Source organism: Triticum dicoccoides, chromosome 5A (genome assembly GCF_002162155.2).
Source record: "Triticum dicoccoides isolate Atlit2015 ecotype Zavitan chromosome 5A, WEW_v2.0, whole genome shotgun sequence".
NCBI classification, from domain to species: domain Eukaryota; kingdom Viridiplantae; phylum Streptophyta; class Magnoliopsida; order Poales; family Poaceae; genus Triticum; species Triticum dicoccoides.
The window spans coordinates 125903455-125921575 of record NC_041388.1 but is presented as its reverse complement, the minus strand read 5'-3'; the positions used below and the strand labels follow the sequence as shown (position 1 = coordinate 125921575).

Here is an 18121-nt window from a genome sequence, read left to right as displayed (position 1 = left end):
ATCAGAGTGTAACCACTCCGAAGGCAAAGAAGACACCTGACCCACCTGCCTCTACCCGCCCCATCGCCCACATAGCCAAGACAGACAATCACCACCGCTGTAGTGTTCCCCACTAGAGAGCCAAAACATGCAAACCGCCACCCCGGCATCCATGTCCAAGCCATAACCACCCGCCTACATCATGGTGCACCCACTCCTAGCCCAACATCAACCACGAAATCTGGATTGACACCTCCATGGTAGGAGGCATGGACACCTATGCCTCCAGCCAGTCCTGGTGGACCGAGGGTGTAACATCCCAAATTTTCAATTTGGAATGTTATACATTAGATCATCTATGCATATCATATTTTAATTTTGCATTTTAGTAGATCGTAGAAATTCTACGCAACTCAAGGACCCACGGAGAGAGTTGGGGATTTCGTTATTTTCATATTTGAGTTTTCTCAAATTTTGAGAATAGGATCATTTGATTCTGTTATTTTATCGTCAATTATTTCTATTACAAAAAATATGAGAGAGGGAATAAAATGACTTTCCCAAAATAAAGAAATATTGAGGATTTAATAATAAAATCAAATAAGATTTTGTTTCAGAGTTTTTCGTTATTTTATTTGAATTTAGGAAAAATGTGCGTTTTTCAAAATTTCATTTAGGCCCCAAATAAATGTTCACCTTGTGCGGCTTGATTTTAGAAGCCCAGGAAAAGTTATTTTGGAATTTTTGGAGTCTGTTTAGTATTTCTTTTTATTTTTCTTCTGCGCGTAATTATTTAAAAAAACGAACTGACCTAGGGGCCGTGTCCGACCCGGACTCCCGGCCCGCTAGGCTTTATAAGCCGGGGGGGCGGGAGCCCAGCCAGCCTCAGCCCACGCCCCCGAACCCTAGCCAGCGCCGCCCCGCCACCGCCAGCGCCCGCCGCCGCAGCCGCCCCGCCGCCGCGCCGCCGGCGACACCGCTCGAGGTGCGCCTCGGTATCCGCGCCGGTTTATTTTTTTATTATTATGATTTTTTCTTTTCGAAAAACCGTCTGGTTTTTCCGTCGGTTTTTTTCTTAGTTTCGGTTTTTTAAATAGATCGGTTTTCCGATTTATTTAAATAGCGAGCGTTCGTCCGATTGTTCGTTCTAACGAACGTTCGTTTTTTCTTTTTCTCGGATTAAATTCGTGATTTTTCTGATCGCGATTGCTGATCCGATTTTCTTTTTAGTATAACTTTTCACTCGTTTATCGGAATCAGGCGATTCAAGCGCCTGGAGTTTCGTCTCGAAACCCTCTATCCGTTTAACCAACTTAAACAAGCTTTTGCTACTATAAATTTGCCTTAGATCCAAATTAGTAGAACGAAGTTGTTTTCTTTCGCCGTTGACTTTCGTTGCTTCGTTCGATTTGATTCTTTTTGCAAACTGGAGTTCTTAAGTTGAACCTTCTGGTTAGATCTCTTATTTGACTTTTACCTATGCATTAGATGAGTACTTATTGTATGCTTGTTTGTTTGTCTGCGATAGAATACCCGGAGTGCGCCGCCTGTTACTTCGAATCGCTAGGTTTCCTGGATCATCAGCAAGGCAAGTAACACTTTGATCATACCTTTCCTACTACCCAGTTTTATTGCATTAGATCAATCCTCACACATTGCATGATTAGGATCTAATTAAATTGTGGGATGGGAAGCAGTTGAGGTAGTACCTATTACCTGTTTACTTACAAACCTTGGGAGTTACTTCTACGTTTTCTTATTATGCCATGTTATGCTAGTAGACGTGGATTGGGTGAGTGATATCCATGACAGATGTGAGTTTGTTAATTAATGGTTTATCTAAGGTGGCAACTTAAACACACATCAGGGTGGATTGAGGCACCTGGGTATTCCAAACTTGCCTGTTTTCTTTTGGACCGCCACCTAGGCTCAAAGGGATCATGAGACTATTCATACTAGAAACTTCTGTGTGCAGCCACAAGCTATTATGGGCTCTAGCATAGTTGATTAAGTCGTGCGAACTCTTACAGGGTAGACTAGCAGATGTAGGGGAAAGTAGGTGTAACGGTCTATCCATCGTAAGGTGCTAGCACTTCTGAAAGACTATGTCTCAGTCATCCGTCTTCTCAAACACCATGTAGTGCGAGAAACCAAACGGAGGCGATCGAGTCTTGTGGGGAAAAGTGCACAAACCTCTGCAGAGTGTAATAAACTAATCATGGTTAGCCGTGTCCCCGGTTATGGACAATCTTGAGTATCTAGTACTTGGATTATCATGTGAATCTCAACATGTTACCCTAAATTAATTTTGTTGGGCTTTGATTAATGATGATGCTTAATTGGGATTGAGAATGCTGTCAACCATTCTCAATGTTTAACAACTACCATGATAGTTAAATAAATGTATTCCTTTGTAGTAGGGAAAAATTGGCTTTACGCAAAACTGTAACCATAGAGATTTCCACGAGCCAAAATTGCATATAGTATAGTTGTTTCATTTCATTACTCTCTATGTGCTACCTTGCCAGCATATTCCATGTGCTGACCCATTTCGGGCTGCAACGTTAATGTTGCAGACTTTTCAGACGACGATTAAGGAGTTTTAGGTCGTGGTTCTATACTCAGTGATGCAGGGATGACACCGGAGCACAGAGATCAGACTGTTTGAGGTCTGGTCGCTACAGAGATGGTATCAGAGCACACGCTGACTGTAGGACATGACCACTAAGCTAAAGACTTAGATCACTATTCACTCTCTTCTCTTTCTGACTTCTCATCTTTTCTACCCTTTAGGATGGCGGATGCAAGGAACAAGTTCACGCAACCGGATGAAGATACACCCTTTGGACGTCACTTGAAGGAAGTCACGAGATACCTGAACATAGGAGTACCAAGCTTCACCGGAACCTACAACGCCACTTTACCTGAAGAAGAGCGCTGGATGATTCAAGTTCAAGTTCCAGGAAGGACATTCATGCCAGTCACTGAGCCCATAGAGTTTTCTTTTGATGCACCAACTTGGAGTCTAGGAAAGAGCATGACAGCTCACATCGCCATGGGACGCATTGGAGAAGTCTACCGCAAGGATCTCAAGGATACTATCTACTAGATTTGTGGGCGCCGAGATGAGCACTGGGAGATGATCAGTACCAGGAAGGATAGATCAATTGCAGCTTTTATCCAGGAGTTAAACCAGCACATTCGACGACAGGAGAACCAGATGTGCGCCGACATGATAGATCTGAAGAAGGCTAAGACAAGAATCAAGGAGCTGGAGGAAGAACTCAAGGCTACACGTGAAGATTATGAAGAGGAAATTGAAGTATTGGTGGATAAGAATGCCGACCTAACTATGAAGCTAGCAGTATTTATGGGAGACCCTACACCAGTAGATGAAGACGAAGAACCCAAGGAGATTAGCCCGGAAGACTACATCATCATCGACGACACAGACTCGGACCCAGACGAAAGCGATGATGACTATGTTGATGAAGCTGGAGCAGATATCATGGAGTCTGCAACCGAAGAATATTTCTAGTAGACCACCTCATTAGTAGTAGTAGTCCACCATGTAAATATAGAAGTCCGAGCACTTTTGCGATAGTTAGATCGATTGTATGCCCTTGTTTGATTGAATGAAGTGAATTGTTTGCTTTTGCCTCATGTGCATATGGGTAGTGTTTTCTCTTTAGACCCCCTCTATTCTTACATCTCATCTTTTCTAAACCCTCAGATGCCTCCGAGACGTTATCCCGAATTTACCTTCCCACTGGAGCTCACCCAGTTGATCCAGCAGCAGAACACATTGATGCAGTTGCTAGTTCAGAATCAGAATCAGGGGAACAACAACAACAACCCACCACCACCACCACCACCTGTTGATCACTTAGCCCGTTCCTTAGGCTAAATCCGCTGGTGTTTTCCAGTAGCACCGAGCCGATAGTAGCAGATGATTGGCTCAGCAAGACAGCTAGAGAGTTGACCACAGCAGGATGCACGGATGCGGAGAAGGTGAAGTTTGTCGCACATCAGCTTGAAGGACCCGCAGCATCATGGTGGGAGAATTTCACAGCCACTTTCCCTGTCGACACTGTCACATGGGACCAGTTTCAGTAGGCCTTTCGTACTGCCCATGTTTCAGCAGGAGCTATGGCCATGAAGAAGCGTGAATTTCGCAACTTGCGCCAAGGAGGACGGATAGTAGGCTAATATGTGGAGGACTTTAGTAAGTTAGCACGTTATGCCCCAGATGACGTTGCTACGGATGCAGCTAAGCAGGAGAAGTTTCTAGAAGGACTGAATGATGAGTTGAGCATGCAGTTGATGGTAGCAACCTTCAACAACTACCAGGAGTTGGTAGACCGTGCTCTTATGATTGAAGGCAAGCAGCAGAAAATTGAGAATCGCAAGAGGAAGTATGGACAAGGGATGTACAATTCAGGAGCTCAGCAGAAGCCACGTTTTACCCCTAGACCGGGAGGACATTTTCAGCATACCCATGGAGGAGGTAGCTCGCACAATCACAATGGCACCAGGAATGGTAATGGGAATGGAGGAAGCAATGGCCAAAATCGCACCAACCCATCACCCCCAGCCAAGAAGGACCTGAGCCAAGTCACTTGCTTTAAGTGTTCGAAGACAGGACATTATGCAAATGAATGTCCTGAATTACAAAATGGAAATAGCAATGGAAGCTCTGGGAAGAAGCCGAATCCTTTCAACAGGGGACAGGTAAACCACGTAAACATGGAGGAGGTTGAAGAGCAGCCTGATGCCGTCATCGGTAAGTTTTTAGTTAAGTCATTTACTGCACTCGTTCTTTTTGATACTGATGCATCGCATTCATACATATCAAGGGGATTTGTGGATAAGTATAACCTGCCCACTAAGGTTCTTAGAACACCTATGCTAGTAAGCTCACCAGGAGCGGAGTATATGGCCAGTCAAGGATGTTTTCAAGTGCCATTGAGTATAGGTAGGCATGTGTTTCCATCGGATTTAGTCATTTTGGAATCACAAGGATTGGATGTAATTCTGGGTATGGATTGGCTATCGATGTATGGAGGAAACATCGATTGCGCCCGTAAGACAATTTTGCTTACCACCCCAGAAGGGAAAAGTATCAAGTATGTATCCCGGCATGTGCCAAAGAGGACTCAAGTAAATTTCTTAACAGGAGTTGTGCAGGAGGAAGTACCAGTAGTGAAGGATTTCCCTGAAGTATTTCCAGAAGAGTTGCCACGCATGCCACCAGATAGAGATATTGAGTTTTTGATTGAGCTATTGCCAGGCACAGGGCCAATATCAAAGAGACCATACAGGATGCCTGCAAAGGATTTGGTGGAAATTAAGAAGCAGATTAAGGAGTTACTGGATAAAGGATATATTCGCCCAAGTTCTTCGCCTTGGGGATCGCCAGTACTTCTAGTGGAGAAGAAGGATGGATCGTTAAGGATGGTTGTTGATTATCGAGGATTGAATGAAGTAACGATCAAGAATAAGTACCCACTACCAATGATTAATGATCTGTTTGATCGATTGCAAGGAGCTAAGGTATTTTCCAAGATCGATCTGCGATCAGGATACCACCAGTTGAAGATTCGAGAACAAGATATTCCTAAGACAGCTTTTACCACCAGGTATGGGCTGTACGAGTATACCGTTATGTCATTTGGTCTGACTAACGCACCTGCCTATTTTATGAACATGATGAACAAAGTGTTTATGGAGTTCTTGGATAAGTTCGTCATGGTGTTCATTGATGATATCCTGGTTTACTCGAAGAATGAAGAGGAGCATAAGGAACATTTGCGATTGGTACTTGAGAAGCTCAGAGAACATCAGTTGTATGCCAAGTTCAACAAATGTGAGTTTTGGTTGAAGGAAGTAGGATTCCTCCGACACGTTATATCTGGAGAAGGTATAGCAGTTGATCCCACTAAAGTTGATACCGTGACCAAGTGGGAAGCACCAACCACCGTTGGAGAGATCCGGAGTTTTCTTGAACTCGCAGGATACTACCGGAGATTCATTGAGAATTTCTCAAAGATTGCGAAGCCTATGACGGAGTTATTAAAGAAGGAAACCAAGTTCATATGGACAGAGGAATGTGAGGCTAGTTTCCAGGAGTTGAAGAAACGTTTGGTTACCTCACCAGTGTTGATTTTGCCAGACCAGACCAAAGATTATGAGGTGTATTGCTACGCTTCACGTCGAGGACTTGGAGCAGTGCTTATGCAGGAAGGGAAAGTTGTTTCATATGCCTCAAGACAACTGAAGCCTCATGAGTTGAATTATGCTACGCATGATTTGGAGTTAGCAGCCGTAGTGCATGCACTGAAAACTTGGAGACATTTTCTGATTGGAAATCATTGTGAGGTGTACACGGATCATAAGAGTTTGAAATACATCTTCACACAGAAGGAGTTAAACTTCAGACAAAGGAGATGGTTGGAGCTCATCAAGGATTATGATATGAGATTGCATTACCATCCCGGAAAGGCTAATGTAGTAGCTGACGCATTAAGCCATAAGAGCCACGTCAATACATTAATGACGGGAGAAATACCAAGGAAGTTAGCAGAAAATCTTCGTGAGCTATGTTTGGAAATAGTCCCGAGAGGCTATGTAGCAGCATTGGAGATTCAGTCAACTTTGATGGATAGAATCAGAGAAGCCCAGAAGACTGACAAGGAGATTGCCTCTATAAAGGAGAAACTGAGCAAAGGAAGGGCTAAAGGATTTCGTGAGGATGAGCAAGACACCCTATGGTTTGAAGACCGTGTTTACGTGCCCAATGACCCAGAGATCAGGAAGTTGATACTGCAAGAGGCACACGATTCACCATATTCGATTCACCCAGGAAATACCAAGATGTATTTGGATTTGAAGGATACTTTCTGGTGGACCGGAATGAAGAAAGATATTGCGGAGTATGTAGCAGTCTGTGATGTGTGTCAGAGAGTAAAGGCAGAGCATCAGAAGCCAGCAGGATTGTTACAACCATTGCCGATACCCGAATGGAAGTGGGATAAGTTAGGCATGGTTTTTATCACGGGATTACCCAGGACTCGTTCAGGCTATGACTCGATTTGGGTTGTAGTTGATCGATTGACGAAAGTAGCTCATTTCATCCCAGTAAAGACCACTTACACCAGTGCAAAGTTGGCAAAGACATACATGACCAGGATCGTATGTCTGCATGGAGTTCCGAGGAGTATCGTATCAGATAGAGGAACCCAGTTTACCTCAAAGTTTTGGAAGCAGTTGCATGAAACTTTGGGTACCAGGCTAGAATTCAGTACAGCTTTTCATCCACAGACAGATGGACAGACCGAGAGAGTCAATCAGATTTTGGAGGATATGCTGAGAGCTTGTGCGCTAGATTACAGATCTAGTTGGGACGATAATTTGCCATATGCAGAGTTCTCTTACAACAACAGTTACCAAACCAGTTTGAAGATGGCCCCTTTAGAAGCATTGTATGGAAGGAGGTGCAGGACACCATTGTCATGGGACGAAGTTGGAGACCGCCAGTTGTTTGGACCTGACTTGATTAAAGAGTCTGAACAGAAGGTGAAGTTGATTCGCGATAGGCTCAAGGTAGCTTAGTCCAGACAGAAGAGTTATGCAGATTCTAAACGCAAGGAGACAGTTTATGAAGTCGGAGATAGAGCTTATCTTCGAGTATCTCCACTTCGAGGAACAAAGTGTTTTGGAGTTAAAGGAAAGTTAGCGCCACGATTTGTAGGACCATATCGAGTTTTGGAGTGTATGGGAGAAGTGGCCTACAAGTTGGAATTGCCCGAAGGATTGTCAGGAGTTCATGATGTGTTTCACGTTTCTCAGTTGAAGTGTCACGCGGAGATGGCTGACATACCTTTGAGAGATATAGTGCCATTGGAAACTATTCAGTTGGATAACGATTTGACCTACGAGGAGAAACCAATTATGATTCTTGAGTTTGCCAGCCGAGTCACTTGCAGCAAGGTTATCAAGTTTTGCAAAGTTCAGTGGAGCAACCACACGGAGGACGAAGCCACCTGGGAACGAGAGGAAGATTTGCTCAAGGACCACCCTCACCTATTTTCTAGCCAACCCGAATCTCGAGGGCGAGATTCATCTTAAGGGGGGTAGGTTTGTAACATCCCAAATTTTCAATTTGGAATGTTATACATTAGATCATCTATGCATATCATATTTTAATTTTGCATTTTGGTAGATCCTAGAAATTCTACGCAACTCAAGGACCCACGGAGAGAGTTGGGGATTTCGTTATTTTCATATTTGAGTTTTCTCAAATTTTGAGAATAGGATCATTCGATTTTGTTATTTTATCGTCAATTATTTCTATTACAAAAATATGAGAGAGGGAATAAAATGACTTTCCCAAAATAAAGAAATATTAAGGATTTAATAATAAAATCAAATAAGATTTTGTTTCGGAGTTTTTCGTTATTTTATTTGAATTTAGGAAAAATATGCGTTTTTCAAAATTGCATTTAGGCCCCAAATAAATGTTCACGTTGTGCGGCTTGATTTTAGAAGCCCGGGAAAATTTATTTCGGGATGTTTTGGAGTCCGTTTAGTATTTCTTTTTATTTTTCTTCTGCGCGTAATTATTTAAAAAAACGAACCGACCTATGGGCCGTGTCCGACCCGGACTCCCGGCCCGCTAGGCTTTATAAGCCGGGGGGGAGCCCAGCCAGCCTCAGCCCACGCCCCCGAACCCTAGCCAGCGCCGCCCCGCCGCCGCCAGCGCCCGCCGCCGCCGCCGCGCCGCCCGCCGCTGCCTCACGCCGCCCGAGGTGCGCCTCGGTATCCGTGCCGGTTTATTTTTTTATTATTTTTTTCTTTTCGAAAAACCGTCCGTTTTTTCCGTCATTTTTTTTAGTTTCGTTTTTTTACATAGATCGGTTTTCCGATTTATTTAAATAGCGAGCGTTCGTCCGTTCGTTCGTTCTAACGAACGTTCGTTTTTTTCTTTTTCTCGGATTAAATCCGCGATTTTTTTGATCGCGATTCCTGATCTGATTTTCTTTTTAGTATAACTTTTCGCTCGTTTATCGGAATCAGGCGATTCAAGCGCCTGGAGTTTCGTCTCGAAACTCTCTATCCGTTTAACCTACTTAAACAAGCTTTTGCTACTGTAAAATTTGCCTTAGATCCAGATTAGTAGAACAAAGTTGTTTTCTTTCGCCGTTGACTTTCGTTGCTTCGTTCGATTTGATTCTTTTTGCAAACCGGAGTTCTTAAGTTGAACCTTCTAGTTAGATCTCTTATTTGACTTTTACCTGTGCATTAGATGAGTACTTATTGTATGCTTGTTTGTTTGTCTGCGATAGAATACCCGGAGTGTGCCGCCTATTACTTCGAATCGCTAGGTTTCTCAGATCATCAGCAAGGCAAGTAACACTTTGATCATATCTTTCCTACTACCTAGTTTTATTGCATTAGATCAATCCTCACGCATTGCATGATTAGGATCTAATTAAATTGTGGGATGGGAAGCAGTTGATGTAGTACCTATTACCTATTTACTTACAAACCTTGGGAGTTACTTCTATGTTTGCTTATTATGTCATGCTATGCTAGTAGACGTGGATTGGGTGAGTGATATCCATGACAGATGTGAGTTTATTAATTAATGGTTTATCTAAGGTGGCAACTTAAACACACATTTGGGTGGATTGAGACACCTGGGTATTCTAGAACTTGCCTGTTTTCTTTTGGACCGCCACCCAGGCTCAAAGGGATCATGAGACTATTCATATTAGAAACTTTCGTGTGCAGCCACAAGCTATTATGGGCTCTAGCATAGTTGATTAAGTCGTGCGAACTCTTACAGGGTAGATTAGCAGATGTAGGGGAAAGTAGGTGTAACGGTCTATCCATTGTAAGGTGCTAGCACTTCTGAAAGACTATGTCTCAGTCATCCGTCTTCTCAAACACCATGTAGTGCGAGAAACCAATCAGAGGCGATTGAGTCTTGTGGGGAAAAGTGCGCAAACCTCTGCAGAGTGTAATAAACTAATCATGGTTAGCCGTGTCCCCGGTTATGGACAATCTTGAGTATCTAGTACTTGGATTATCATGTGAATCTCAACATGTTACCCTAAATTAATTTTGTTGGGCTTTGATTAATGATGATGCTTAATTGAGATTGAGAATGCTATCAACCATTCTCAATGTTTAACAGCTACCATGATAGTTAAATAAATGTATTCCTTTGTAGTAGGGAAAAATTGGCTTTACGCAAAACTGTAACCATAGAGCTTTCCACCAGCCAAAATTGCATATAGTATAGTTGTTTCATTTCATTACTCTCTATGTGCTACCTTGCCAGCATATTCCATGTGCTGACCCGTTTCGGGCTGCAACGTTAATGTTGCAGACTTTTCAGACGGCGATTAAGGAGTGGTTCTATACTCAGTGATGCCGTTGGAGTTGATGGACTCACTTATCTTCCAAGCCTTCCGCTGTTATCGTTATTAGATGGCCTTAAGCCATATTTATTGTAATAAGTTCTCTTTAGACACTCAATGTAATAAATGCGTGATTGCTACTCTGTTATAAATCCTCCGAGTACTGTGTGGTGTCAGCATTACTGATCCAGGGATGACACCGAAACACAGAGATCAGACTGTTTGAGGTCTGGTCGCTACAGAGGGAGACACAACTCTGTGACTACCAATGGTCGCTGCTGAGCACGCTCACACGACACCATGCCCATGGTCTTCGACGCCAATCTGCCTGATGGACTCACGATGTCCCGACCACCACCATCAACCACTGTACCCATGAGAAGAGGGACCTCGTCGCCTGCGGGCACCACCCAGACTGGGCCCACCATCATCTATCCTGAGCGGAGATCTGACCCATCCTGGACCCAAAACTGATCCGCCCGAGCACGAGCTCCAAGTCCTGGCCATCTTCGCCGCATGAGCACCCCCGACTCGAACCTGGAAGAAGAGAGGCACCACCAGCACCCGCACCCTGCTGCCAACCGCCGCCGCCCAAGCCGTAGCGACTGACTCGCCGATCGATGTAGCTACCCTACGACGGCCGAACCAGACCAGGGCAAGGGGAGATCCCTGCCACGACCTAGCCATCCACCCACCGGAGCCGCGAGGAGCATCCAAGGCCACCCAGATTCATTGACGACCTCGAGCAGCTCCCTTGCATCGCGCCTGCAGCACCTGGCCAGATCCCTCGATAGACCAGGGCCACCACTACGCATCTGCATCATACCCCCTCCGCCAACAACCATGATCGCCTGTAGGCAGGGCCATGACCATCGGCCCATGCTTACCCAACTTGCGCCGCTCAACAGACCAATGCTTGCCCGCCGAGCACGCAACACCGCACCTCCGGAATCCGCACAGCCGTCGCAGCCCTGCCATCTGCCCACGCTGCCGGCACGCTCGTCTGACTTGCTGCCACCGCACCCTCGACACGGTGCCGCCCCACGCTGCGCACACTATCGGGAGGGGAGAAATGCCCCCTCCCCCCTCCCCCGCCGCCTACACTTACTGGGCTTTGCCCGCTGACGTCGAAGGGGGTGGAAGGCAAGAAGGTGGAGGGAAGCGACAAAAGCTGGGGTTCACACCCTGCGCACACTATCGGGCGAGATGAGTTTTATTCTTTTTCTTTTTTTTTGGCAGTAGTAACGTTTTTCTAACCCGAACACATTTTTTTTCAGTAGTAAAAAAACACACATTTGTTTTCGCCCTCAAAAAAAGAAGAGAAAAGACACGCCATCACCTGGACCGTTGCAACTCCCGTCCCGAGTACCCTAATTGGAAATTTCCCTGTCCGTCCCCAATTCGAGACGGAAATCTCCCGTTCCGCTCCCGATTCGAGATGGACGAGCCGCCGCCGACCTCCTCCTGCCCACCCCCGCCCCCGCTCCCGCTCCGGATCCAGCCCCAAACCCCCAGCCCACCAACTCCACTTTCCTTCTATATCCGCCGCCACGCCACGCCACGCACGCCACCTCGACGAAGCCGTGTCCGGCAAGGACAAGCCTCCGGCTGCCGCAACCGCCTCTGCCCTGGCTATAAAGGCACGCCCTTTGGCCGTCCGCTCCTCCTCTCTTCGCCCAGGCCATGCCTCTCGCCTCGATTCGTCCTCGACTCCTGCCTCTCCTCCTCCCGCGTCTGGTTTCATCTTGCTCCTCATCGCTCGACTCGTCCGTTTAGACTGGAAAGAATTGCTCGTCCTCGATTCGTCTGTTTTGAAGCGCGTCTAATTTGATTGACTTTGCTCGTCCTCGGTTCATCTGTTTAGATAGAAATCGCGTCTGGTTTCATTTTGCTCGTCCTTGCTGTCGCCCGTTTAGCATCGCTTCCGAGTTGATTTTACTCGTCCTCGCCGTCGCCAGTTTAGAGTCGCGTGTGCTCGTCCTCGCCGCCGCCCGTTTAGAATCGCTTCCGAATTGATTTTGCTCGTCCTCGCCGTCGTCAGTTTAGAGTTGCGTGTGATTTGATTCTGCTCGTCCACCCCGTCGTCCGTTTAGATCAGAATCGCGTCTGTTTTGATTTTCTTGTCCTCGCTGTCGGCAATTTAGATAGAATCCGCGTCTTGATTTGATTCTGCTCGATCTCATCCTAGTCCATTTGGAATCGCGACTGATTTGATTCTGCTCGATCCCCTGTGTTGCTGCTGGGTTCTTTGCACTGATGCTCTCGCGTGTTCTTCGTGCCGTCTCATCGGGGGTATCCGTGGAGGAAGCGAGCGGTCAGTCGGTCGGTCGGTTTGGGTCGTTTGGTTTGCGAACTAACAAGTCTGTTTGTGAAACTTCTGCGTGCGCTTCTGTTTTCTGAGAGACGCTCACGTTCCTGTGTTTCGTGTTCGGGTCGGGCCCTTGTTCGCGTCTGCTTTTGAAATTGGAACTGCTGTTTATCGTGCTCGTTCAGATCGGTTCCTCTGTTCCGTTACCTGCGCTGTTCGTCAGTTACATTCATATGTCAAACGCATGCACCCTTTGATACTGCTTGATGGATGTTCAGATCTCAAATGCTGCGTTGTTCAGATCGGTTATTTTGATTGAAATTGGGTTGTTGGCCCTCTGTCGATTCTTATTCTACTTGATGGATGTTCAGGGTGTTACTATGTTGTTTTCAATTGCTTACTTGTCATGCTTTGCTCATGTTCCCATATATGGTGATGTGTATTCAGGGGTGCAAACCATTTAGGTAGAAAGTTTTACAAGAGTGCAAACCATGTGGCCTTCCTTTCTTCCTCATGTTGCTATTTCCATTTAACTGCTCATCATACGAGTACTAGATGAGGTGCTGCTAGTTAGTCCCCCTTAGACATTGTTCTAGATAAAAGAGCATAACTCCAGAATTTTGTCATTACACACCTGGGCATATAATTCTGCTGTGAGCATAACTCCAGAATTTATTTATCTGTGAAAGCTTGTTCATCACATGTTTTTTGTCAATGCTGCTAACTTTATAGCTTTCTGAAATTACTTCGGTCTTGCATGTATGCTTTCTGTTTGTGCCCCTATCTAAGTCTGTTTCTTGTGTGCAAGCGCTCCATTATGTGTGTGTCACTGTGTGTGGCTTGATGGTGAATATGTGTGGCTTGACTCTGTGTGTGTGTGTGTGGCTTGATGGTGAATATGTGTGGCTTGACTCTGTGTGTGTGTGTGTGGCTTGACTGTGTGTGGCTTGATGGTGAATTTGTGTGTGGCTTGACTGTGTGTGTGACTCTGTGAATATTGCATTTGCTTGATGGTGTGGCTTGTATCCTTTGTTGAATGATTGGTTTGTATAACTTGTGTTTTATATTGTTGTGGCACGATTGATTGCTGTTTGTTGAATGCGAACTCGTATCTTGACGAATAATCATGTATGCTAACTTGTATTGGTAGTTCCTGATCACCTATTACTTGTTTAGTGTAGACTGACTATTCTTTTTTCTGAACTTTTTTGTGATTATGTCTTCACATTGCACTGCTCGATCCATATCGACATCCCACGCTGTCTGATGAGGATAAAGATGTAAGGAACTCCTCCCAAGAATCTCTCCTGCTCTTTGTATTAACTTGACGACTAGGCTTTACATATTAAAAAAATATTTTTTTCGTGAAACTGGAGCTCCTTGCTGTAACCCATTATATGACTTTATGAGCATGCACCACTTTCAGGTTATGAGAAAAATAGGGTGCCCCAACCAAGATTGACTTCCTCTCTCTTTCTTATACAAGGCATGCAGAAGATGTGTGGCAAGTAAGTAACTCATTATGTCAGATATTTAGAGTGTACTACTTCACAGTGCCATCTTTCCCAACAGATTGAATTTTTTTTATATTGATATTGGGTTGACTAGTATCACATGTTTGTTTGCATTTCATACTTTGGAAAAATGTTCCTAATGTTGATAGAATATTTTTTCCTGCAATAGGCATGGGAGTTCCTCTCAAAGTTAGGTGATCTTAGCCAAACTCTGATTTTGCCAAAATTGAGAATGTGGAGGTAATTTCAAGATATTCCTTCAACATTCCTGAGCAACTTGAATTTGTTTACCACCTATTGACTCCTTATTCCTTGCTTGAACCATTTTGATGAGATCCTGGAAGAAGCAGATGGTATAATTCTGTCAAGAGGAAACTTTGGAATTGATCTTCCACCTGAAAAGGTTGGTTATCTCAACCTTCGCAATGCATCATCTCTTAACGTGTCGTCCTAGTAGTGAAAAAATTAGAGAGAATCACCCCAATGCATTGTTTCTTAAGGGTTGTATCTAAATGATGTTGCATTGTGGAGAAAATTAAAGAATAGGAAAACAGGGAGTGCAAGAAAACGAGCTAAGAGCCGTATCTATATAAACATACAGCTCCACTCTCGTTCTTTCTTAATTATTACGGTGCCACATCAGCATTTTGACTATGCCATCTTTCTAAGAGAAGCATTGTGAGTGCCCTTGGCAGTTGAAGGCATTTTGCTTGATTAACATGTATTTTTCCCATTTCCATGAAGCTTAGTGATGATTCATATTGAGCACTACTTTGTTCGTTCTTTAGGTGTTCTTATTTCAGAAGTCTGCTCTGCACAAGTGCAACATGGCTGGAAAGCCTGCTGTTGTTACTCATGTTGTGGACAGTATGCCGGACAACCTAAGGCCTGCTCGCGCGGAGGCAACTGATGTGGCAAACGCGGTGCTGGACGGTTAGTTTTTGCCTCTTGCAGATATCTTATACTTTGGTGATCCTGTAAGTTTTTGCCTCTTGCAGAATCCAATGAAAGTTCTGATTCCGAAAGCTCTGACTCCGAGGTATTCATTTCCCTACCAATTTCGAAGTGGAAGCTTCATCATTTAATAGCATTTTAATTATCTTTTTGCCTGATTTCACCATGTTTCACTTCGTTTTCAGAAGCCAGCTACCGAAGTGAAGAATTCTGCGGGTTGCTACTGCACAAAAGAAAAACCTGGAATTGGACGGCTCTGACAGCGATTCTGATGATTCATCAGATGAGGTAAGAATCATATTTCTAGCAATGCATGTCTATGTGAGATCATTACAAAAGCATAAAACATATCTCTTGCACTTACCATTCCCCTGATCTTGTCGTTTAATTCTGTGGAGTTTGCAGGATATGGCCACTAAAGAACCAGTAGCCAAGAAAGTGGTAGAATCCAGTGAAAGTTCTGATTCTGACTCTGAGGAGGTATCAGTCTAATAGTTATATGAAAACTAAGGCTTCAGTGTGATACTAACCTTTTCAATATATTTCCAGGATACCACTGCTAAACCAGTTAAGAAAAATAAAGAATCTAGTGATAGCTCAGATTCTGACTCAGATTCAGATTCTGAAGAAGTAAGTTCTCTGTTGTACTTGTTTACTCTTGGTAACTTCTCTTGTGTGATATTTGTATTTCTTAAACATTGTTTTGTTTCTAGCAAATCTTTTGTCTATGCCATATTTCTAATGCGGTTCCTTTCTATGTCCAGGATACCACTGCTAAAACAGTTTCTGTATAGAAAGAAGAATCTAGTGGTAGCTCAGATAATGACTCGGATTCCGATTCTGATGAAGTAAGAGTTCTGTTACTTGCTTACTCCTGGTCACTTTTTTGTTGTGCAATGTTTAAAATTCCTTCCAATGTTTTGCAGCCAGCAAAATCTACTATTCCTGCTAAGAGGCTTCTGACAACAGAGAAAAAGAGTGAACATGTACGCATTATTTTTAAAATTTTATTTTCTTGAAAGCATTGTCTTCTGTGATATTTGTTGTACATTAATTGATCTTGTTGTAATTCAATATTTGCAGTCCAAGGATGATTCTGATGATAGTTCTGATGAGAGTGATGAAGAGCCTGCACTAAAGAAGCCTAAGGAATTTTTGGTGTTTGCTTTTTCATCTAAAGATTTTGGTCTCTAAGGTTGCCAAGAAAGAAATCAGTGGTGATGATGACAATTCTGAAGAGAGCTCAAGAAGTGATGATGAAAATGATCAATCGGTGTCAATGTGAAAGTCCAAGCAGAACGAAGTATGGTTTGAGTATATTTATGCTGTTGTAATTTTTCCACTTATGTTTGATGGTAATCAGCCTCTAACCAGCTTCCTAATTTCGGGAACGAAGATCTGAATCACCCTCACCCCTCTAGAGAAATCAGTTTACTCATTCAAGTTCTGGAAATTCCTTATAGCTTTCTGAGTTTACTTCGGTCTTGCATGTGTTAGCTTTTTATTTGTGCCCCTTTCTTTGTCTGTTTCTTGTGTGCAAGCGTTCCATTCTGTGTGTGTGTGACTGTGTGTGGCTTGACTCTGTGTGTCTGGCTTGACTCTGTGTGTGTGTGTGGCTTGACTGTATCTGTGTGACTGTGTGGCTTGATTGTTTGTGTGCTTGACTATCTCTATGTGTGTTTGTGTGACTCTGTGTGAATATTGCATTTGCTTGATGGTGTGGTTTGTATGCTTTGTTGAATGATTGGTTGTGTGTAACTAGTGTTTTATATTGTTAGGGCCTAACACTGCCTTTGCCGGTCCCAAGCCCGGATGTGAAAATGTGGAGGGAGCTGCAGTTACCTCCTTTGTATTGTTTGCATTATGAGTATCGATAGAAATTACAGAGTCTAGGTTACTGTCCTAATCGAATAGTGAATCACATAATTTGTTTGCATGTGATTCCTTTCTGAAGTTGTATGAGGTCAGTGTTTTTCTTATACGATACCACAGGGAAGCGAGTAACTAAGAATCTAGGCCTATAAGGGTTTGATTTTTCTCCCTTTCTGATTTTTTTACGGTGCCTTGTCAGCATGACGTGTATGGTGCTTTGGTTTTACTTTTGTGCGTGATCTTTTTAGGTGGAGAGGTCTGACGTACGACACGTTTTGGATTTGTTTTGGAGTCCACCGCTTTGACCGTCTTCTGACGCTTTGACTGTTTCCATCGTAGGTGACATGTGCTTTCTGATTTTGACTGTTTCTCCTTGTTTGCCATGTATCATGTTTGCATATCAGTTTGTTTGGACCGATTTTTCTGGGCTCTTCTTGTGGTACGGGTGTGTTCCTTTCTTTTTTCTTCTGCTGCCTAAAGTCCTTAATGGCGTTAGATCTTCTGGTCGATCTGTTCCAAGTCACTCTGAATATATTCCTTATGCTACTTCTGGCGGTGGATCTTCTGGTCGATCTGTTCTAAGCGCCGCTCAATATGTTCCTGGTATGTCTTTTGACCGCTCTGATTCAGTTTTAACCAATAATAAATAATCCAATAGCACGTTACACAATTGATACCATTCGACTTGTATACAGAAGTACTTCTTTGTTACTGTAGTTATGATTGTTAACTTGTAACCATCAGCAAAATATTACGCAAGAAATATAGATTCGACGTTTAAACTTGAACAGCCAATCTTTGTCCTACTTTTGATACCTTAAGCTCACAACATCTCTGGAATCGCCAAAATTTCCTCATGTGGACATTTTTTTTGTCTATATGTTGAGCAACCACATTGTCTGTTGTGCCCCATGATAAGCTACTTTGTTGGACCCTACTAGAGAAATAAGTGCCCATTGTACTTGTATGCATGAGTGCATTTTCCTGGCATGGGTTCTTGATGTGCACCCTTCTCCAAATTGCCTTGGTTATATGCAATGCTGGTAATCCATAATATGACTCTTTCTATT

General features: G+C 43.8%; 1 long non-coding RNA gene across 3 annotated transcripts; it reads left to right on the top strand.

The window, feature by feature from the left end:
- The first annotated feature begins 11910 nt into the window (after nucleotides 1-11910).
- LOC119300123 lies at nucleotides 11911-16655 on the top strand. 3 transcript variants are annotated; one of them, XR_005146385.1, is made up of 11 exons: nucleotides 11911-13991; nucleotides 14138-14219; nucleotides 14395-14465; nucleotides 14570-14628; nucleotides 15014-15264; nucleotides 15365-15467; nucleotides 15585-15659; nucleotides 15729-15809; nucleotides 15944-16027; nucleotides 16106-16165; nucleotides 16263-16655. It is a non-coding gene; the product is annotated as an uncharacterized LOC119300123 (long non-coding RNA). The 3 variants fall into 3 exon arrangements; XR_005146386.1 differs by having other exon boundaries at nucleotides 14395-14628; nucleotides 15014-15158; nucleotides 15224-15264; XR_005146384.1 differs by having other exon boundaries at nucleotides 14395-14628.
- Nucleotides 16656-18121: the final 1466 nt, after the last annotated feature.